We start from the raw sequence: 23,406 nt of genomic DNA, 5'->3' as shown, positions 1-23,406 counted from the left end.
AATTGATTAGAGTTGGAGAGAAAAGTATCATATGTTTTCTCTCATATATAGAAGCTAGAAAAAAATTTATACTTTTGTGTATGCATGACTAGGCCACAACAAAACCCACCACTCATATAATTAATATGGACACTAAAATAAATAGATTAAAAAAGAACACAGTGCCAAACAGGATTCACAACCGGTAACTGCCGTTGGTAAAGAGGTGCCAAGTGCTGAGCTCCATTTGTTAGCTGTCCTTTGGTCTGTGACAATTTCTCAATCTTTCTTTGTTTTTATGACCTTGGCAATCTCGAGGAGGTCTGGCCAGATATTGTAGAATGTGCTCGAAACTGAAGTCTCTTCCTTTCTTCTTTTTTCTCCATCCTCTTCCCCCTCTGCCTCCCGTCCCTTGATCTCCTGGTCTTTTGCATGCTGGGCAAGCACTCTGTCACTGAGTTACCTCCCCCTCCTCATAAGTGGTTTTTGAGAAGACACCACAGAAGTCAGGTGCCCTTCTCACACTGGATCAGAGCAACATGACACGAACACGTCTTATCCTGGTTATCACTGGATCACTTGATTAACACTAACCAGGCTTCTTGACTGTTTCCCCTCTCTCCCTCCTTCCCTCCCTCCCTTCCTTCTCTCTCTCCCTCTTTCTCCTGGATTAAACCTGGGGTCTTGCTCTACCCCTGAGCCGCATCCCCCAGCCCTTTTTATTTTAATTTGAGACAAGGTCTCACGAAATTGCTCACGTTGGCCTTGAACTTGTGATCCTCCTGGCTTAGCCTCTAGAGTAGCTGAGATTGCAGGTGTTTTCACCATCACGACTTGATGTTTTCCCCTTTTTCTCTTCTTTCCTTTGGAGACATCTTGTCCACTCTCCAAGAGGGAGAAGAAACAAGAGCCACCCGCTGTGGGGTAGGATCGACCTGCACTATTTGAAATTTCTTCTATAAGGAATATTTGCCTTCTCTTCCCCACTTATTTAGTTATTCAATCATTTATTTTTATCAGCATGGTCTCACCTGTATTATTTTATACTATATTATTGGTTCCAGTCCAATACTATATTATTTACTTTGTTCTGGAACAAAGTAAATAATATAGTATTTTGACTAAGGGGAGTTTTTTTTCAGGCTTTCATGAATAACCTCTCTCTCTCTCATGCTGGGACTCAAACCCAGGTCCTTGGGTATATTAGGCAAGTGCTCTACCACTGAGTGGCACCTCTAACTCTGACAAGCTCATTTTATTTGTGACAACAACCTGCTTTCCTAGGGTAGGTTGAGCTGAGCTCTTGAGAGTCTGAGCAGATGGAGTAACACCTCTGGGTCAATCAGCTCTCTGGCCAGTAGAACTCCAGCCCTCAGGTCTACGGGGCTGAGGACAACTTAGGTTTCCAATGCAAGGAGATGAGTCCCTCTGCCTGCTTCTCCCTGATGTTACTGGACGGCCTATGCAGTTCAAATCTCTCCTGCTGAAGGGGGAGTCAGCTAGGAGAAGGGAACTGGCTGGAGCCATAGGAGATCAATAAGGGGCCTGGGAATTAGCTCCCTTAAGCGTGATAGGGAAGCCGTTGGAATGATCCAGTTGGTGAGTAAAACGAGAGCATTGCCAGCACCCTAAGGACACCACATGGCCACATGCTTTGGGACATCCTTAGCAGGGAGTGATTCAGAGTCACCTACCCTTGGAGGCCCAATCTGGAGACTGCAGCAGCTAAGATGCTCAAGTGGCCCCAATCAGGCCCAGGCCTACACATTTTTCCACAAGTCTTAAACTTAGGCAAAATGTCAGTTTTCTGGAGGATGTTTGGGTTACCTCTAGTGACACAGACCTGTCCTTGACTCCCGTGGTTTTATCTCTACATTTTGAGGGAGTTCTGCATGTTGGAGCCAGGAGAGGAGGGAGAAGGATGTAGCCAGGAAATAGAGGTAAAGTTGGGGCTGGGACAACAGAGCATTTGGCTCAGAATGGAGCCCAGGAGAAAGGTCAGGTCATGAGGATCTTTTGGCAAAGGTACTGCCACTTCTCTCCAAAAGCAGACAGCACCAAGATAAACATCTCCAGCAATTTGCTCCTCAGAGTGGGAGGGGCTTCCGGTACTCAGGAACCCTGGGTGAACTGTGTGTACCAGGTCCCTGCCTACAGGGATCTCTTGGGAGGGGTGAGGGCTGGGCTCAGGGAGCCAGTGGCTTATAAGGCAGTAGAAACCCTTCCCTGAGCAGAGCATTCCAGCAGCCTGCACCATGAAGGGGATACTGCTTGTGCTGGTCTTGCTGGTGACCAGAGAGCTGGGCTTCCAGACTGGTGAGAGTGGGAAGGAGGGGACAGATGACCTTCCTGACCTTTGCCCACTCTGTCTCACTCCACCCTCCCATGATGATCTCCAAACTGCTTCTAGGGAAGGATTCAGGGCACATCTGGGAAGTCAAAGAGTCCTGCAGAAAACCTCTAAAGCACTCTGTTTTCAAGTGGAGGGAGAGGTCTGGTGCTGGAAGGGCCATTTGTTGGGGATACAGTAAGGGAGAGTGAGTTGGGATGGGGGTGCTTATGTGAAGACCAGAAGCAGGTGGGCTGGTATGCCCCGGGCAGCAGGCTCTTTAGTCCTGGCTTCTCACACCTCCCGCTTCTGGAGTGCCTCAGGGACTATGTGCTTTCTCTCTGGGATGGCAGTCCTGGGGGAGGGCAGGTCTCTGTGGAAGATGAGTCAGGAGACAACACTCGATAAAAATGGCGGAGAAACATGAAGCTCAACCTCTTCCCCCAGTAGCTCTTTTAACGAAGTGTTTTCCTGTTTGTGTTTTCAGCAGAAGCCTGCCCTCTTTTTTATGGAATCTTTTCTACATTAGCTCTTGGAAGCAAATCATTATTGGATGCTTCCCTTAAAGTGGCTAATTTTACCGAACCAGAAAAGGCAGCCATGGAAAAAATCCAGGATTGCTACAATGAAAATGGATTATCAGCCAAGGGCTTGGATTTGATTGCCATGGTAACGTGCTCTCTAAGTGCCCCGCTCCACCCCACACACAACATGTCATAGGATGCCAGGTACAAACAGATCATGCAATCATGCACGAGAGGTGAGATCTACAACTGAGCGCATAGACCCTTGCTCGTCCCCATAGCGATGTCATATGCAAGAGCTTGCCATGTGCACATCCAGCCTTTTCTGCTGCCATTCATTCCTATAGCACCAATCAGCTCACATACAACAGGTAAATAGGAGAATAATATCAGTGCCACATAGAAAACGTGTCGAGTCCTGTGATTTTTTTTCCCCCTAGGTTAGGAGAAGCTAGCAGAGCTGGAGTAGAATTTTAACTCTGGGCAGCAAAGAAAGTATCCTGCACAGACAGGAGCCCATCAGTTCTTAGTTTAGGAAATTAGAAGTCTTCTGCCTAGTGGCCAGCTTCACTTCCTCTAGTGCCCACTTGGAAAGCTAGTCCACTCCACTGGCTCAGATGGAGCCCTGCTGCCATTCCATATCATCTCAGTTTCCCCAGCCAGAATTTCCACTCCATGGTTTGGATGCCTGAGGTTTTGGAAGTGGCCTCTAGGTACCTGCCCCTGCTTACCACAGCAGCTCGATGTATTTTCTGGTGACATATCTTTTTTATTTCTTCTTATTGTTCTTGTTACACAGATTTTTGAATAGTTGGTTTCTCACCTTATTTTTTTCCCCCAATGTGTTATTTTTTTAGTGTTTGATTCTGAAAAATGAGATGTTTTTCAAGAAACAGAATTTCATGTACTGATAGATATTTGCACACAGGGCACACGAGATTGTTGACAACATGGACACACACTTTTCATCCATCCCATAGACCTCACAGATGGTCTCAGGTACAGGAGACTTGACGAAAACTCAGACTCAAGCCACCTTACACCACCCTCAGACCCAGTCCCCACCGTTCCCTTCAGAACCTTTTCATCTCCTTCCCTCCCTGGCCGGGTGGTTGATGGGGCTCCCTCTGGACAGTGTCATAGTGTCAGGAAGCCTTCTTCATCTTGGCCTGAATGGCTGCAGCCCCTCTCCAGGGGTGGACCTGCAGGCTCATATTTCTTGCTGGAAATGGAGCTGAGTCACTGAGGAGAAGATTTTGTCCCTGTGGATGAGGAGGAGGGTGGTCCTGGGGAGACTGAATAGCTCAACCAAAGGTCTGGGACCTCCATGAGCCATCTCTCTCTCTGTGTCTTATTCTCTCCCAGGTCTCCATTACTGCAGGCCAAGAATGTCTCCTCTTCTATGTGGAATCACTGAAGAACAAAATTTAAAAAGGCCTTTTCAACCTTCCATGACCAGTCGACACTGAAGTGTTGAACCTTTGCCCCCGATGTCTGACCTGACCTCCATCTCCCCACCCTGTTCTCTTTTTTCACCTGAAGCTGGAATCCAGGCACCTGTCCCCACCTGATTCTCTTTATTAGGCTGACTCTAATAAAACACCTGCAGCTCCGCTCTGTGCACCTGAGGTCTGTGTGCTGTGTGACATGTGACATGTGTGGCACTCAGAGCATGGGCTCTAGGGTCAGGCAGAACCAGGATAAATGTAGGCCTTGCCACTCACTGGCTGTATGACTACAGACAAGCCATTTTGTTCTTCTGAGGCTGTAAAATGGGGACTGTGTGAGGACTAAATAATGTCCCTAGGGCTGGGGCTATAACTCAGTGGTAGAGTGCTCGCCTAGCACGTGTGAGGCACTGGGTTCCATCCTCAGCACCACATAAAAAAATAAAATAAAATAAAGGCAACCTTGAAAAAAAATAATGTACTTGACTGCAGCTTCACCAGCCTGGAAGGATAAAAATGGAGTTAAGAGCTACTGAGGGCATATGTGGGTGCTGTCCTTACCGCTGTCGCAGGGCCTCTAGCCCTTCCAATGTCCATCCAGTCATTGTCGAGTGACTAGGGAGATGACATGGTGCACTCATCACAAATCCTCTTCATCTCCCAGTAGCGGTTGCCATTTTCTACTTCTTAGTTGATGTCTTCCAAGGAGGCTGACCTTCCTGCAGGGACACCCCAGGCCACTGCTGCTCTTGGGTTCTTCCCCTGGCACTGGAGCCCCGCATAACCTTGGCCTGGAGGATGGGAAAAGAGAGCGGATGGCAGAGTCTCACTCTGAAGGGAGGCTGATGTCATGAAGAGAGCTCGGGCCCTGAGGTCTCACCCAGGTGTGCTACCTGGGACAAGTGACATGACCCCTCTGAGCTTACATCTAAAAATGTCAAATGGGTACTTTCATTTACCAGGAGACTACAAGAAAGGGACCCTAGAGCAGTGCTGGGCTCCGGTGACAAGGGGCCTCAAGAAACGTGACATAATCAGTAGCATCTCTCTACCCTCCTGGGCCATTAGGACACAATAAGGTCACATTCAGACAGCTGAACTTGGGACTTGGGGCTAAAAGGCTAGAGTCTTGAGTCCTGATTCTTTTCTGAACATAAGCATTTATTATTATTATTATTATTGTTATTATTATGCTGGGGATTGAACCCAGGGTCTTGTGCATGTAAGGCAAGCACTCTACCAACTGAGCTATATACCCATCCCAGGATTTTATTTTTTTTAATTGTTTTTATTTCTGTGATGCTGGTTTATTTTATTTTATTTATTTTTTTTAAGAGAGAGTGAGAGAGAGGGGGATAGAGAGAGAGAGAGAGAATTTTAATATTTATTTATTTTTTCTTAGTTCTCGGCGGACACAACATCTTTGTTTGTATGTGGTGCTGAGGATTGAACCCGGGCCGCACACACGCCAGGTGAAGGTGAGCGCGCTACTGCTTGAGCCACATCCCCAGCCCCAATGATGCTGGTTTATTAAACCCAGGGCATCACACATGCTAGGCAAGTACTCTACTACTAAGCTACGTACCAGTTCTTAACATAAGTATTTTAATTCACCTGTTTGCTCATTCAATACATTGATTTTTTTATCTATCCAATGCTGGGCCTTCTTCTAGACTAAGCATTAAATGCACGGGTTATATTAAAAGGCTTAAAATATTACTGAGAAGTACAAAATAAAATTTGAATAGATGAAAGCCTAAATGATGGCCTTGTATGGGGTAAATTTTTATTGTATAAATGTCAAAGACTGGGTTGGGGTTGTGGCTCGGCGGTAGAGTGCTTGCCTAGCATTTGTGAGGCGCCTGGATTCAATCCTTAGCCCCACATAAAAATAAATAAACCAAGGTATTGGGTCCACTTACAACTAAAAAAAAAAAAAAAAAGAAAAGAAAAGAAAAGAAAGAAAGAAAAAAAGAAACGTCAAAGACTCATGCTTGAAAAAAAGAAATGTCAAAGACTCCTGCTTGGTGCATTGGTGTGTACCTGTAATCCCAGAGACTCAAGAGACTAAAGCAGGAAGATCTCAAGTTGAAGGCCAGCCTTCATCACTTAGTGAGAACCTGTCTCAAAACAAAAACTAAAAATGAGCCTGGGGATGTGGCTTAGTGGTTAAGGGCCTCTGGGTTCAGTCCCTGGCACCAAAAGATAAATAAATAAATAAATAGAACTAAAAAGTTAAAAGAACTGGGGACTCAGTGGTAAAGCACCCCGGGTTCAAGCCCTAGTGCCAACAAAACAAAACATGATTCTCAAATCCATTTAAAAAATTCTGTGTTCTAATGAAGATTGAGCTAAAGTTTATCTAAAAGTGTAAGTGCTTAAAATGAACTAAAGAAAAAAATAAGAATTTCAAGCAGAATCTTTCTATTATAACCTGGTTATGACTACAGTTTAGAGTCTAGTTTTAATAGAGGGATAGATAAATGGCCATTGTGAGAGAAGAGAAAGCATCCAGATAGACACAACACCAGTTAAAGATATAAAAAAGACAGTATGTTGAATCATGTAAAATTGCATTATTTTTTTAAATGAGAAAAATGACCAATATTTAAAAAGTCAGGCTGGACCTGTCCAGCTTCTCATTGTAGATTAATGATTTAATTGACATAGATTTAGAAGGTGATTATTCATTTGAGACATCTTTCTGTCTTCCTTCTCCTGTCACTGTCTCTTTCTCTTTGTTTGTTTGACCTTCATGATGTGACAGTGTTTAAGTTCTTCTCCTATTTCTTTGGAAGATCTTTCTCAGCTTTTTTCCTGGTTACTTGTGTCCTATACCACGATCACTCTTTTTTTTTTTTTCTATTTATACTCATTTTCTTAGTGATATTATCTGACTTTGCAACTTTACCCACAACTTCTAAATTAAAATCTCCAGCCCTAGAATTTCCAAGAAAACTCACAGTTTCTGAATTCATGAGACAGAGTCTGGAGTCTAAGGTTTAGCAAAAGTGGCTAAATTTGCAAGACAGAATACCAGAGACAAGAGAGTTTCACAGAGAGAGGAAACTCCAGGATTTGGCAGAAAATCCCAATCAGTCTTCAATGAATACTGCTCAGTGTGTGCATATGACAAAACAGCCCAAGACTAGGGGTCTTAGTCCATTTTCAGTTGTTATAACAGAATACAGCAGATGGAATAATTAATAAACAACAGAGTGGACTTAACTACTACCCTGGAGGCTGGGGCATCCAAGATGGAAGGGCTGCATCTGCTAAGGATCTTCCCTTTGCTTATAACATGGTGAAATACATACATCAAATGGAGATATATATATATATATAAGAGAGAGAGAGAGAATAGGAAAGAGGGCTGAGTGATGGTTGGGGGAAACCCAGTACCTTGTACATGTTAAGCATATGCTTTACCACTGAACTACATCCCCACCCCTGAAATCACTTTTATACCAAATCCACTCTCACAACAATGAGCCCATTGCTGTGATATGACAGTAATTCTTTCATGAGGGCAGAGTTCTCATGATGAAATCACCTCCTGAAGGTCCCATATTTTATGAAGTAAATAAAATTTACTCCCTAAGTAAATTTAGTTGTAGATGGACACAACACCTTTATTTTATTTATTTATTTTTATGTGGTGCTGAGGCTCAAACCCGGTGCCTCACACTTCTTAGGCAATTGCTCTCTCTCTGGTCCACAATCCCAGCCCTCTAATCATTTCTTAATGACCCACCATATTAAAATCATTACAGTAAGGACCAAGCTTCCAACTAGAGAGGAAAAAAGGGAGAAAAGGTGGGAGATGGTCACTTATGAAAATAGAAGGGAGACTAGTAGAGGAAATAGACCTGGGGAGAGGATGTGGGAGGTAAAGGGGAGGTATCGGGGAATGATGTTGACTAATTTAGATTTATAAACTCATTACTATGTATAGTTGTAATGCACCAATTATGGGGGGGAAATGATGCACTTGTATGTAGGATGATGTCAAAATGAAGCCAACTGGGGCTGGGACGTTGGCTCAGTGGCAGAGTGCTTGCCTAGCATGCATGAGACACTGGGTTCGATTCTCAGCACCACATACAAATAAATAAAAAATTTCATCAACAACTAATAAAAATATTTTTAAAAAACGAAGCCAACTGTTATGTGTAACTATAATGTACTAATAAAAGCATAAAAGGGCCTCATCTCCTCTGGGACTGGGATTGTAGCTCAGTGGTAGATCACTTACCTGGCATGCGTTAGGCACTGGGTTTGAATCTCAGCACCACATAAAAATAAATAAATAAATAAATAAAGATATTGTGTCTACCTACAACTAAAAAAAAATTTAAAAAAGGCACCATCTCCTAACACTATTGCTTTGGAGATTAAGTTTCCAACCCATGAACTTTGGGGAAACATTTGAACCATACTAACAGAGAATAACCACCTGAAAGTAGCAAGGCTAACAACGTCTGGAATTTACACAGGGCTGGAAGTAGTTTGTGTTCCTATCAGCCAGAGAAGAATATCCTAACTTGCTCATGGATCATTAAGTCATTCATCCAAAAAAGCATTAAAATTCACTATAGCATATGCTGCTTTTTTGCCCACCTAAAAAGACTTTTAAAAGGCTTCCAATGGCTCATACAATTTCCAAGTAACAGAACAATACTCTAGAATGTTTACAGAAGTACAGAACTATTCAGCACCTAAAAAACTAAATTTCATAATAGTTTGCATCCAAAAATAATTAGCAGACATGCAAAAGAAAGTATGCCTTATTATCAGAAAACCAGTCTATATAAACAGACTCAGACATGATAGACATGTAGAATCAGAGAAGAAAAACATTCTCAAAGTTACTCAACTTGTATTAAATGTTCAAGAAGGGAGAGGAGCATATGCAGATGGAAGCCAAAACAGAGGTACAAAATGACTCAAATCACATTTGTATAGATAGAAAATAAATTCCACTGGATGGAATTAATAGCAGATTAAACACTGCAAAAGGAAACACTAATGTGTTTGAAAGAGAGAGGAATAGATACTATCAAAAGGGAGAAAAGAGGGCTGGGGATGTGGCTCAAGCGGTAGCGCGCTCGCGTGCTCGCCTGGCATGTGTGCGGCCCGGGTTCGATCCTCAGCACCACATACAAACAAAGATGTTGTGTCCGCCGAGAACTAAAAAATAAATATTAAAAAATTCTCTCTCTCTCACTTTCTCTTTAAAAAAAAAAGGGAGAAAAGAAAAAAAATTTTAAAATATTTATTTTTTAGTTTCAGGTGGACACCATATCTTTATTTTATTTTTATGTGGTGCTGAGAATCGAACCCAGTGCCTCACGCATGTTAGGCAAGTGCACTACCACTTGAGCCACATCCCCAGCCCAGAAAAAAAAAAAATTTTTAAATGACAAAAAGTCTGTCCCAGTGAGCTCTGAGACAGCCTTTAGGCCAGTCCATAGTTAATTGGCCCTACATTTTTCAAATTTGATCAAAATTATCATCCTACCAATCCACAAAACTCAATTGACCTTCAGCTTAAGAAACATGAAGAAACGCTATACTTAGGCACAATCATAAGCAGGGTCTTTAAACCAATATTCTTTTTAAAAAATATTTTAACAACATCCAGAGAAATGGAGAAACAAGGGTAAGAATGACAGCAGACTTCATGCAGGAAACAGACTTGTCCTCAGGGGCCCTGAATCCTGGCTCAAACCCCTCTTGGCCAAAGCAATCTCACCTGTGCAGAGAACTTCTGGGAAACTTGCCTGTTATGCCATCCAACGGGCCTGCCCACCTGGGTCTCAGCAGATCCTGAAACAGCCCTGAATCATGGCCCCACAGCTGCAGTCTGGGAGCTGATCTGCCTCGTCAGAGACCCTGAAAGATAAGGCCATGTATGCCACCATGCCAAGACTGCCCACCTTGGTCCCAAAGAGGATTTTGCATGGTCCTGGATCCCTGTTCCAACCTCTCCCAGTGGTGGTCTGAGAGCAGTTATTCCCCACCAAGACCAGGAGGGAGGAAAACCCCTCAGTGTTTGGCCCCCATTATGGATCTTGAAATAGCCCTATAAATCAGCTCCCCCCCTCAACTGTGGTCTGAGAGCAGGTTTGTGCGCCTGAGAGCCTGCGAAGAGACACACATGTCTGTGACCACCGAGGCAGGCTTCATGACCTCAGCCTTGGCTATGGATCTTTGGCTTTATGTCTCTTATGGACTTCTACTGCAGTTTAGAGATGGTTTTAGTGGGTACCCCAAACGTTCATGTGCTGGATCTTTGTCTATTTTTAACCTTTTTATTTAACTATATAAAAAAATCTCCCATATTTTGTGCATCATTTCCCCCCATAATTGGTGCATTACAACTATACATAGTAATGAGATTACAAATATAAATTAGTCAACATCATTCCCCAATACCTCCCCTTTACCTCCCACATCCTCTCCCCCAGGTCTATTTCCTCTACTAGTCTCCCTTCTATTTTCATAAGTGACCATCTCCCACCTTTTCTCCCTTTTTTCCTCTCTAGTTGGAAGCTAGGTTCTTACTGTAATGATTTTAATATGGTGGGCCATTAAGAGATGATTAGAGAGCTGGGATTGTGGCTCAGTGAGAGAGCAATTGCCTAAGAAGTGTGAGGCACTGGGTTTGAGCCTCAGCACCATATAAAAATAAATAAAATAAAGGTATTGTGTCCATCTACAACTAAAAAAATATTTTAAAAAGAAAGATAATTGGAGCATGGATACACTGTCCTCTGAGAAGATTAATATAGCCCTTGGAGGACGAGTTCCCCAGAGTGGATTATGAAGAGTCTGGCCCCTGCCTGTTGTCATGCTTCATTGCTCACACACGTGCTCCTCCTGCATGTGGCTGGTTCCCTTTCCACTTCTCTGCCAGTTTTGGCACAGTCAGACGCTGATGCCATGCTGTTTAGACTTTCCAGGCACAAGAATCATGAGCCAAACAAATCTCTTTTCTTTTTAAAGTACCCAGCCTCTGGTATTTTATTATAGCAACACAAAATGGACTAAAATACCTCCTCTATATGTTTTCAGGAGATACACAGGTGAATTAAAATGGGCCTTGATGAATAGCACTGGCACTGCCTTGTTTAAGTCTCCAGGAGTGCTGCTGTTAGGGTTTGGATCTGGAATGTCCTCCAAAGCTCATGTATTAAAAGCATGGAGGTTCGGAGGTGGGGTTTTTAGGCAGTGATCAGAACATGAAGACTCTGATCTCATCAGTGGGTTAATCTATTTGCTGGATGAATCCATTGATAGCTGAATGGATGGCCTCCTGGTGATTGCCATAGACTATGTGCTTACACTGTACAGAAAGAGGAGGCAGAGGACATTTACCCCACGGACACCTCAGACCAGGCCTGATCTACATTGTGAATGAGGACACTTGAAAAAGAAAAAGATGGCTGAATGTACTACTGGAAGGTGGGACAGTTGGAGAAAGCAGATCACTGGGGGCATGCCTTGAAAGGGTTGATCTTCTCCCTGTGAAATGTTCTCACTGTGAAATGTTCACAGTGTTGGTCTTTGACACATTGGAAACATTGCAACACAGTTTGGGACCAGGAAATTTATTTGACTTCCTTACCAAAAGGGCTTACAGAATGTCAGGTCCTTTGGTTTACAGTCTGCAGGTGCAATGAAATAAAGGAAAACTAACTCATGGAGTAGTTTAAACCATGAATGAGTGAGCTGAGCAAATGAGCCGTTGGGCTTCTCATTCTTGTGATAAGGGAGAGCCCTACATGCCAGCAAGCAGGAAATTTCACTATAAAAATACAAGATGTTTTTCTCCTGTTAATGTTTAACTTTCCTTCCTGGATAGGGTCATAATTTTCTTGGAAAAGTTCTGTTTGCAGAACTGAGATGCTAGTGGGCTGTGTGTAGCACGAGTTGTTTTGAACTTTCCTACACCTGATTGGTTTCCTCACAAAATCTATCTAGAGAAGAATGTCCTCAAGTACAAGATGGAGCCATAGTACAGAATGGAGTCACTCATGGATGTCAATTTGCTTCACTGCGAACTCCACAAGGGTCCAGTTTTATGGCTCTCAAATTGCCAAATGGGAGGGATCTGCAATTGCTAGCTGGAGTTTGCAGAGGAGGCAGGATTTGAAGTTTTTAGGATTGACTGATTAAATAACCCCATCCTAAGTCTCAGGATCCTCACTCCTTTTCTGTCATGTTTCTGACCTTATCAAGAAACAAAATCTGCTCTAAAATCAGGAACAAGACAAGGATGTCTACTCTTACCACTCCTGTTCAGTATGGTTCTCAAAACTCTAGCCAGGGCAATTAGGCAAGAGAAGGAAATTAGAGGGATCAAAATCGGAAAAGAAGAAGACAAATGACAAATTATCCCTGTTTGCCTACGACAAGATCCTACATCTACAAGACTCCAAGGACTCTACCAGAAGACTTCTAGGGCTTCTAAATGAATTTAGCAAAGTAGCTGGAAGGTTAAAGATCAACATTCATAGATCAATAGCTTTCCTACACTCCAACGGCAACTCTTTTTTTTTTTAATTTTTTTTATTGTTGGTCGTTCAAAACATTACATAGTTCTTAATATATCATATTTCACAGTTTGATTCAAGTGGGTTATGAACTCCCATTTTTACCCCGTATACAGATTGCTGTATCACATCAGTTACACTTCCATTGATTTACATATTGCCATTCTAGTGACTGATGTATTCTGCTGTCTATCCTATTCTCTACTACTCCCCTCCCTTCCCCTCCCCTTTTCTCTCTCTACCCCCTCTACTGTAAATCATTTCTTCCACTTGTATTATTTTTCTCTTACCCCTCCTTTCCTCTTATATGTAATTTTGTATAACCCTGAGGATCACCTTCCATTTCCATGCGATTTCCCTTCTCACTCCCTTTCCCTCCCACCTCTCATCCCTGTTTAATGTTAATCTTCTTCTCAAGCTCTTCGTCCCTATCCTGTCCTTGGTTACTCCCCTTATATCAAAGAAGTCATTTGGCATTTGTTTTTTAAGGATTGGCTAGCTTCACTTAGCATAATCTGCTCTAATGCCATCCATTTCCCTCCAAATTCTATGATTTTGTCATTTTTTAAAGCAGAGTAATACTCCATTGTGTATAAATCAACGGCAACTCTTTTGAGAAAGAAATCAGGAAAACTATCCCTTTCACAATAACCTCAAGAAAACAAAAAACTAAAAACCAACCAAACAAAAACACCTTGGGAATTAAATTAACAAAAGAAGTGAAAGACCTCTACAATGAAAATTATAGAACACTGAAGAAAGAAGTTGAAGAAGACCTTTGAAGATGGAAAGACCTCTTATGCTCTTGGGTAGGCAGAATTAATATTGTCAAAATGGCCATGGTACCAAATGTGATGTACAGACTCAATGTAATCCTCATCAAAATGCCAATAAAATTCTTCACATAACTAGGAGAAAAAAGTCCTAAAATTGATTAAGAATAAAAGACCCAAAATAGCCAAAGAAATCCTGAGCAAGAAGAGGGATGCAGGAGGTATCACACTATCTGATCTCAAATTATACCACAAAGCTATAGTAACAAAAACAGCGCGGTATTGGCATCACAATTAACATGAAGACCAAGGGAATGGAATAGAAGACACAGCGACAAACCCAAATTCTTAAAACCACCTGATGCTTGATAGAGATATAAAAAAAATATATGTTGGGGAAAAGACAGCCTTTTAAACAAATGGTGTTGGAAAAACTGGATATACATATGTAGAAGAATAAAACTAGATGCCTGTCTCTCATTCCACACAAAAGTCAAATCAAATGGATCAAAGACTTAGGAATTAGACCAGGAATTTGCCACTGCTAGAAGAAAACATAAGGTCAACCCTCCATCATATTGGTGCTGGCACCAACTTCTTTAACAAGATCTTTAAAGCTCAAAAATAAAACCAAAAATCAATAAGGTGCCATCAAATTAGAAAGCTTCTGCACGGCAAAGGAAATGATTAAGAGTCGGAAGAGAGATCTAACAGAATGGAAGAAGATCTTTGCCAGCTGCTCCTTTGACAGGGGGTTAGCATCCAGAATAAAGAACTAAAAACAAAACAAAACAAAAAAAACCCAATAAATAAATGGGCAAAATAACTAAACAGACATTTCTCAAAAGAAGAAACCAGATGACCAATAAATACATAATTTTTTAACATCTCTAGTTATCATGATAATACAAATCAAAATTATGCTAAGATTTTATCTCACTCTAGTCAGTTATCCAGAATACAAACACAAATAAACACTGGCAAAGATATTGGGGGAAAGGTATATTGTTGGCACACTGCAACCACTCTGGAGAACAGTATAAAGTTTAATAAAGAAACTAAGAATGGAACCATCATATGACCCAGCTATCCCACTCCTCAGTATTCATCCCAAATAACTAACCTTAGCATATCGAAATGATACAGTCACTTCAATGTTTGTAGCAGCACAATTTACAATAGCCAAATTATGGAACCAGCTCAGGTGCCCATCATGGATGAATGTGGTATGTATACATAATGTAGTTTTACTCAGCCATAAAGAAGAATGAAATAATGGCTTTTGCTGGTAGATGGATGGAACTGGAGAATATCATGCTAAGTGAAATAAGCCAGACTCAAAATCAAGGATCAAATGTTTTCTCTTATAAGTGGAAACTAAAGCCAAATAATGAAAAGAAGGTGATAGTTTGGGGATTGGATATCATAAAGATGTAGGGAAGATAAGCAGAATAGAAGAATACCAAGAGGGAGGAGAAATGGGAAAGGAGAGGACTGGTGGAATGAATTTAACAAAATCACATTACATTCGTATATAAATATACCACAGGGAATTTATTTATGCATATGTATGGAAAGCATCAGTCCAGAAGGGATAATGGATCAGCAAGGGGACATCAGTGGAGAAGAGAGGGAGGGAGGAGAAGTGGGGGACTTGGGGAGGAATGGGGTCTGAAATGGAGTGGGTCAGGTTCCATGCATGTATGGTTTTGCTGGGATGAATCCAGCTACTCTGAGAACTACAATGCTCTAAAAAAAAAAAAAACCCTCACACATAGCACAAAATATAGGTAATAAACTCTCCTTCTCTACTACCCAAGGAGTGGGTATAGAAACCCCATGTTGTGGCCGAGAAGTTTAAGAGAAAACAGACTGCAGGCATTTTAATTCATCTAACCCTTCAGGACAGAATTTCAGCTGCAGATATTTTAATTCATCTAACCCTTCAGGAGAGAATTTCACCCTAGAAAGCTTGTGGGGGAGCAGAGAGGGGAGGTCAGGAGGCAATGAGTTAAAGTCAAGTGTTGGAGTTTTATGAACTGAAGTTCCCATGGGAAACAAGACATCACAAATATACCATTAAAATGGTAAGGTTTAGTTACAGTTGAGAAGCAGTCGTTTCATTCAAAGAAATTTCTTTCTGATTGTGCAAAGTGGGGCCACAGATAATAAACTTTAACAGGATGGTTATAACAACAAAAAAAAAAAGAAAGAGAGATAGAGATAGAGAGATAGATGTGGGGGGGAGAAAGAAAGAAAGGAAGGAAGGAAGGAAGGAAGGAAGGAAGGAAGGAAGGAAGAAAATTCAACCCAGGCAGTGGACTCTTTTGCATTTGTCTCATAACATCTGCAAAGACAATCCTGAGGGTTTTCTGTCCGGGGATATTTCCAGCTAATAGAGTGTTAGTCTGGGCTCCCTACCCCGAAGCAGAGCCTGAGACAAGCATTGTTGTGCATGCATTTCATTTGGAAGGTGATGTTGGTGGCAACAGTGAAGGACTTGGAGAGTAAGGCAGGCAGGAAGAAAAAGCCATGTAATGGTTAATTTGAATTGTCAACTTGATTGGATTGAGGGAATGCAGATGATTAAGTGGCTTCTGGTTGTGTCAATAAGGGTGTGTCTAGGAATGACTGACATGTGGGAGAGCAAACTGGAGACCCTCCCTCAGCGTGGGCAGCACTGTCCAATAGGATGGTGACTTGGATGGAATAAAAGTTGGAAGAACAAGGGAGCAGCAGCAGATGCAGGCTTGATTCTTCTTGAATGGGTTCTTGTTTGTTGCTGTGATCACCTGAGGATATTGGACTCTTGCATCTTCACTCTCCCAAAGCGGACTCTACCAGTGATTCTCTAGGGAGTTTCCAGAAGCCTTTGGTCTTGGACTAGGGTAGCACCGTTGGTCCCTCCTGTTCTGGGGCTTTAGTCTCTTGGACTGCACAGATACTGGTTCTTCCAGCTCTCCAGGCTGCAGACAGTTTTGTGGACTGTCTCATAAGCCAATCTAATTAATCCCCTCTGTATAATCATACTGTTGATTCTGTTCCTCTAGAGAACTCTCATACCAGCCACTACTTGAGTACAGTGTCAAGAGGACTTTAGTGGGTGTTAGGACAGAATGCTCAGGGAAATCTTTTGAGGCACAGTCTCATGCTCAGTAAGCAAAGTTTATTGAGAGAAGGACTGCCAGGCATGCACCACCATGCCCAGAGTCCGCTTCGGGAGAGTGGTGCAGCAGTCAGAATGATTTGAGTAGGGTTTTATATCTTTTAAAATTTGTTTTTTATTTAGGAACCAGAGCAAGCTATAATTGACATTGGGAGCAGGTGGTTGTATAACAACAGATTTTTGTATTTAGGGACCTTGGAAAGGTGTAGGTTATGGAAACAGAGTTTCTTTTTCTTGGCAGTTTATGAGGTTCGCTTTTGGGTTGAGATGTAGTTCTAGAATTATAATGGAGTCACTAGGATATCCCATTAGTAGGCATCACAGGTTTGTTGTACCAAGTTCTCCAGAGAAGTGTACAGAATATCTCCCAGAATTATCTAATCAGAGGGAGGGAGAATCCTCCATCTGTCAGCTCTCATTCCACATAGATTAGTTTGACCTCAGGGATGTTACTCTAACTCCTTAATACTTCCTGGCTGAACATGAACATGTCTTGTATGAGATAGCATCAAGAATGGTGGGGGTGAGATCATGTCAATGTGAAAGGAGCCTCAGCCTACACAGAACAGTCCAAACACCCACAGGTGAGTAGGTGGTGAGGCCAGGCAGGTGAGAATTAAGCAGTAGAAGCATTGGGTAACAGTCATTTTGTATACATAGTGCTAATATGAATTATAGGGTGCACTTGATATATTCAGTTATGGAGTAATCTCTTCCCATTAGATTTTTGCTGTATAGAGACACTAATACCTTAATTATTTTTTGCTATATTGAGATTAGAAGATTTTGTGCACAGTTAACTTTATAAATAAGCAGACATGGCATATAAAGGGGCTCAGTGCATTACTGAATTGAATGTGTCTATGTTAGTGAAATTGATCTGTAGTAAGAATTTGAGTCAGAGAAGACAGTAAGCAGAATCAAATGGAATGTATTTTTTCATTTTTAAAATATTTATTTTTAGTTATAACAATATCTTTATTTTATTTTTATTTTTTTAAAGAGAGTGAGAGAGGAGAGAGAGAGAGAGAGAGAGAGAGAGAGAGAGAGAGAGAGAGAGAATTTTTAATATTTATTTTTTAGTTCTCCGCGGACACAACATCTTTGTTGGTATGTGGTGCTGAGGATCGAACCCGGGCCGCACGCATGTCAGGCGAGCGCGCTACCGCTTGAGCCACATCCCCAGCCCTCTTTATTTTATTTTTATGTGGTGCTGAGGATTGAACCAGTGCCTCGTGCATGGTAGGCAAACACTCTACCTCTGAGCCACCACCCCAGCCCTTTTTTAATTTTTTCATAGGACATATGTTTTGCATCTTAGGACTGAGAAACACAGTGCACTTTAATTTTAATAAAATATGATAAATAAAATGCTTTGAAATGACATAATCACCAATTATGTTCTAGTAAATATAACTTTTATGTTCCCAAAAAAACTAATACAAGGACTCTGTACATGCTGTTTGGTTTACTTGCTGATGAATGACTTTTTAAAAAAAAATTATTTTTATATGGGTGATGGACACAATATTTTTATTTTATTCATTTATTTATATGCAGTGCTGAGAATCAAACCTAGTGCCTCATATATGCTAGGCAAACGCTCTACCACTGAGACACAACCCCAGACCTATGAATGACTCTTTTGTTACTTTGAGGTATTTTTGTTTCATTTTAAATCAATACACATAGCTGTACATATTTATTGGATGCAGTGTAATGTTTTGATACATGTACAAATTATGTAACTATTTATTTATTTTGGTACTGGGGAATGAACTCAGGGGCACATCCCACATCCCCAGCCCTTTTTCCTATTTTATTTAGAGACAAGGTCTTGCTGAGTTGCTTAGCGCCTTGCTTTTGTTGAGGCTGGCTTTGAACTTGCGATCCTCCTGCCTCAGCCTCCCAAGCCACCAGGATTATAGGCGTGCACCACCATGCCCAGTGTAAATTATGTAATTATTAAATAAGGGTATTTGCATATCTGTCATTTCAAATATCATTTCTTCATGGTGAGAAAATTGAAAATCCTCTCTTTTAGTTATTTTGGAATGTACAAAACAATATTGTTAACTATAGTCACCCAAATTATTGCAACAGAACAACAAAACTTATTCCTCCTGTATAATTATACTGTTTACTTGTTGACTGATCTTTCTTCCTCCCTAGCTGCTTGTAATTACTATTCTACTCTCTGCTTCTGAGGTCAACTTTTTCTTTTTCAAAAAAAAAAAAAAAAAAAAAAATATATATATATATATATATATATATATATATATATATATATATATATATTTGTTGATGGGCCTTTATTTTATTTACTTACTTATATGTGGTACTGAGAATGGAATCCAGTACCTCACACATGCAAGGTAAGCACTCTGCCACTGAGCTACAACTCCAGACCTGAGATCAACTTTTTAAGAGTACACACACAGAATCTTTAGGTTATATAAGGACACCATGTCCAGCTCTGATCCCCCAATTCTTAAGATCCTGATCTTGTTCTTTTCTTACCATCACACATATCATCACAAATAAAATGAAATATATCTTACTATTTAGTCCCATACTTATACTCTACTATTCTTGACTATGATGTAGGTCTACTGGAGGGCTAATTAGGGTACAAGTTATCGTCTCATTGCATTCTGATGTGTCTCTTGTGTCTACAATACAGTGCCTGGAATACAGTAGAAATTAATTGAATATTCTTGAAGCTGGAGGTCAATATGATTTTCCACCCATTCTTAAGATTCTGGCAACTCTATCCAGATGCTTTCCTTACTCTCCTTTAAAACTTACATTTCTCAGCCTCTCAGTTAAAATTTCTTTTAAAATCACACTTTAAAAGTGAAAGCCACGTTTCCAATGTCATCAACCTCATTCTCTCGATTCTCAGACATCAGTGTCCTTTGATCAAACTATTGAGTCTAACTGTGTACACATGTCACAGATATGTTCCCTCAGAACTATGTGGGCCATATTTAACGTTTTTAGTCATTGCACATTTCATAATTGATTTTCTAGGATAATCTTAACTCTTGATATTTTCACTGTAATTGATAATCCCAGCAAATGGGTTGGCGGAACCCAACCCTTTCTCTCAGGGATGAGCTGCCTCTCCTCACACACCCTCCACCAGTGACCCCACGAAGATGCTGTCTCCACAGCAAGTGTTCCTTGGTAAACAGCCCTCCTATTCAGACCTACGTTAAATTCCTTACCGAAATGATGACTACATCTCAGGATACCAAGTAAGACAAATAATGTGGAAAAAATGGTTTTGCTGCTGAGTTCGGTACAGCCACTGATTGACTTCACAGGCAGCATGTTTCCGGTGGGACGCAGCGACAGAGCTCGGTCCACTCGTGTCCAGCTGCTCGAGCCACCCTGCGACTTCCCCATCATGACCCTGACCAGAGTGTTTTTCTATTGTCATTGCCCAAATGTTCTTGATCCCACAGAATTGACTCTAAAGGACCAGTCTACCTGGGTCTGAAAAGAAAGATAACACTCGTATGCTTCCAGATAACGGGTGGACACGCTTTTTGCATGGAACTGACCTGGCTTGTTGTGTTGGTTGGATTTTGAGATCTAAAATAAGGTGTCTCTCAAGTTTTCTGTGACCGGTCTCAGTCCCCTCCACGGAATTCCCGGTGCGTCCCCTTTAACTGGAGCGAGACCGTCCGGGACCCCGGGGGCGCCGCTGGCAGCTCCGGCCACTCGGTCCCGGGCGTGGGCGTGGTCGGAGTGGGCGTGGTCGGAGTGGGCGCGGCTCGCGCGGGTTCCGGCCGGGGGACTACATTACCCAGAATCCTCTGCGCGGGCGTCGACGGCGCGGGGCGGGGGAGGGGGCGGTTTCGTATTTGGGGAGCACAGGGACTTCCCGCTTTGTCTAGGCGGCTGTGTCCGGTTGGCCCTCAGGTGGCCCAACGTAGCCGTGCGGGAGCGCGCGAGGAACCGTTGTCCAGGATGCTCAGGCCGGGTCGTGGCTCGGGAGGGCGCTTCAGGGGCGACTCCGCGCTGGACTGGCTGGTGCGGGGCTCGGCTTGGGCGCCCGCCTCTCCCTGCTCGGCACCTGCACGGTGGGGGACTCAGCTGAGGCTGGATGCTGTGTCCCTCTCTCCTGTCCCCGGCTGCCATGTGTTCGAATCCCTATCTCCAAATCCTGAAATTCACAGTGCGGGGCGCCTGCCCAGGTCACATCAGCCAGGCTGCGTTGTTCGGGACAGGGTGTCTTTGCTAGGGAAGTCCCCATTTCTGACACCCAGCGTGATGAGGAGTGGAAGAGTTCTTTTACAGAGTGACCAGCATGTGAGGCTTGGAGATGCAGTTGAATATTATAGTCTCATGAATACTTACAATGTAAGTACAATAAACATCTAAAGTTTTAAAATTCACATCATTTGCACTGACAACATTAATAGAAGCCTTGATTCTGTGAACCTTGATGGCTTATGCCTAGAACCTGGCATGTACTAATGCATTGATACCAACACCAGTTCTGTTGAGATTGGTGCCATTCTTATATATATATATATATATATATATATATATATATATATATATTTTTTTTTTTTTTTTTTTTTAACCAGGAACTGAACCCAGGGGTGCTTAGCCACTGAGCCATCTCAGCCTTTTTTGTTTTTAATTTTGAGACAGGGTTTCACTAGGTTGCTTACAGCCTCCCTAAACTGCTGGGGCTGGCTTCAAACCTGCAATCCTACTGCCTCAGCCTGCTGAGCTGCGGGCCGCTGGGATTCCAGGAGTGTGCTACCACACCCAGCTCTTATGCCTTTTTTTTTTTTTTTTTTATAAAATTAGGCACTGAGGCGCAGGGAGGTTGAATCCTTATCCAAGGTCACAAGCCAATAAGTGGGAGAATCAAAGACTGAAGCCAAGAACTTAAGATGGTCATGTGGAGGTCACCCAGATGCAGGGCTGGGATGGGGGTCAGATGAGCTCTTGGATCTGCATCATGGATGCCCTCCATTCACAGTCTGTCTTTCCACAGGTTTCCATGGCTTCAGAAACAAAGAGCCATTCACAAGTGAGTAGAGGGTGTTGTAGGCTCTCCCCTTCACCAAGTTCAGCTTATATCGTCTGTAGGATAGGTCCTGGGACTCTATGCCTACTGTTCTACCAACCATTGGGTTTGGTGCTTCTGGGATCTATTTGGACATAGGATCCTGAATCCAGGCCAGGGATTATATGATTATATGGAGATGACCCAGTGTCTTGGTCACCTGTAGAATGTCCTGTAGAAGGTATTACAAACAGTAATCAGTTGTGCAAATACTTAGAGGTGAGACTGAGCTGGCAGCTGGCTGTTCCAGGTCTCTGTGGGTCTTGTGAGGCCAGAGAGCTGGGATGCAGAGTTTAGGTCTGAAATGGCGGGATGTGGAACTGTACCTTTATCCTGAGGGTATTGAGAGCCATGGAAGTTTGCAGTGGAGTAGAGGAGTCATGTGAATCAGGTCTTAACCTACTTCCTCTGGCTGCACAGTGAGGGCAGAGGCTACAACTGCAGCAGTTAAGAAGAGTATTAGTGATGGTTGTTTCAGGTTGTGGCTGAATCAGGGTGGTGGCTTTGGATGTGGGAGAAGAGTATGACTTTGGATTTGTTGTAGGTCCACTTAGATGACCTGATATGGGGGTTGAGAGAGAAGTAGAGGAGTCAGGCCTGATGCCAGGTGTTTGGTCTTTGTAGCTGAAAGAAAGGAGGTGCCATCAGCTGAAACGGGGAAGTCACTTGTAGGATACTTCTTTGAAGGAATGTCAGGAATTAGGTTTTTGGCCTTGTTAAGTCAGATGTTCCAGGGACCACTGTGAGGAGGCCTCGAATGGACAGCTGGACATACAGGTCTGGAGTTCAGGAGAGGTGTTCTGGTTGGAGACACCTCAAGTTGGTGGCCTATGTATAGACTGGGGAGGAAGCATAAGGAAAAGAATCCATGTCATGGCAAGAGAGTTGGGGGTAAGGAAGGGGAGGCTCAGATAAAAAGTTATGGGTCTGTTTTGGGCCCCTGAAAGGGATTAGTGAGTGTCACAAAGACTGAAAAGAGAAAATGGTGGCTGTGGGTTTACAGCTGACTGGTGGAGGACCAAGGCTTCCCAGGTAGAGTGGCCATGAGATTGATGTGGAAACATGGCAGAAATGGAGGTGAGATGATAGGCCAGGGCTTACAACCCTTGTCAACCCTTGAAAGTCTCCCTAGCCTGTGTTGGTGGGGCCTGGAGAGCTTCAGTGAGCCTGGTGTAAAAGCTCTGTGGCTAACGGGAGAGTTTTCGAAGGCTGGGGGACCCGTGGTTCTCAGCACTGAGTAGGGCTTTGGTGGAAAGAAGATGGTGAAGAAGAGTGAGGGGGCAGCTTGTGCAAAAGGAGTTATGATTTCTTCTGCCTGCAAGTAGTTTTGGGTGACTGAAGTCAAGCGAGAAGTAGGGCAAGGTGGAATGGTCTCAAAAGCAGGGCTTGGGGTTTCCTCTGGCACTGTGGGCCATCAGAGGTCCGAAACAGGATAGAATTATGATTGAATGTCCCGAGTACTCTCTGGATGCTGTGTGCAGAATAGAATGTGGAGAGAGGTCATGAGATGTCTTAGTGTGGAGCAGGGGTTTGTAGG

At 42.7% G+C, this 23,406-nt stretch overlaps 1 long non-coding RNA gene across 1 annotated transcript; it reads right to left on the bottom strand.

Moving 5' to 3' along the window:
- Positions 1 to 3,942: 3,942 nt before the first annotated feature.
- Positions 3,943 to 20,490, bottom strand: LOC308638186. Its single transcript, XR_014019769.1, has 3 exons — positions 20,347 to 20,490; positions 4,842 to 5,071; positions 3,943 to 4,245 (listed from the first exon to the last, which is right to left on the bottom strand). It is a non-coding gene; the product is annotated as an uncharacterized lncRNA (long non-coding RNA).
- Positions 20,491 to 23,406: the final 2,916 nt, after the last annotated feature.

This window comes from Spermophilus citellus (assembly GCF_964194105.1).
Source record: "Spermophilus citellus genome assembly, chromosome: 18".
Classification (NCBI taxonomy): Eukaryota; Metazoa; Chordata; class Mammalia; order Rodentia; family Sciuridae; genus Spermophilus; species Spermophilus citellus.
This window is presented reverse-complemented; position numbering and strand designations above follow the sequence as displayed.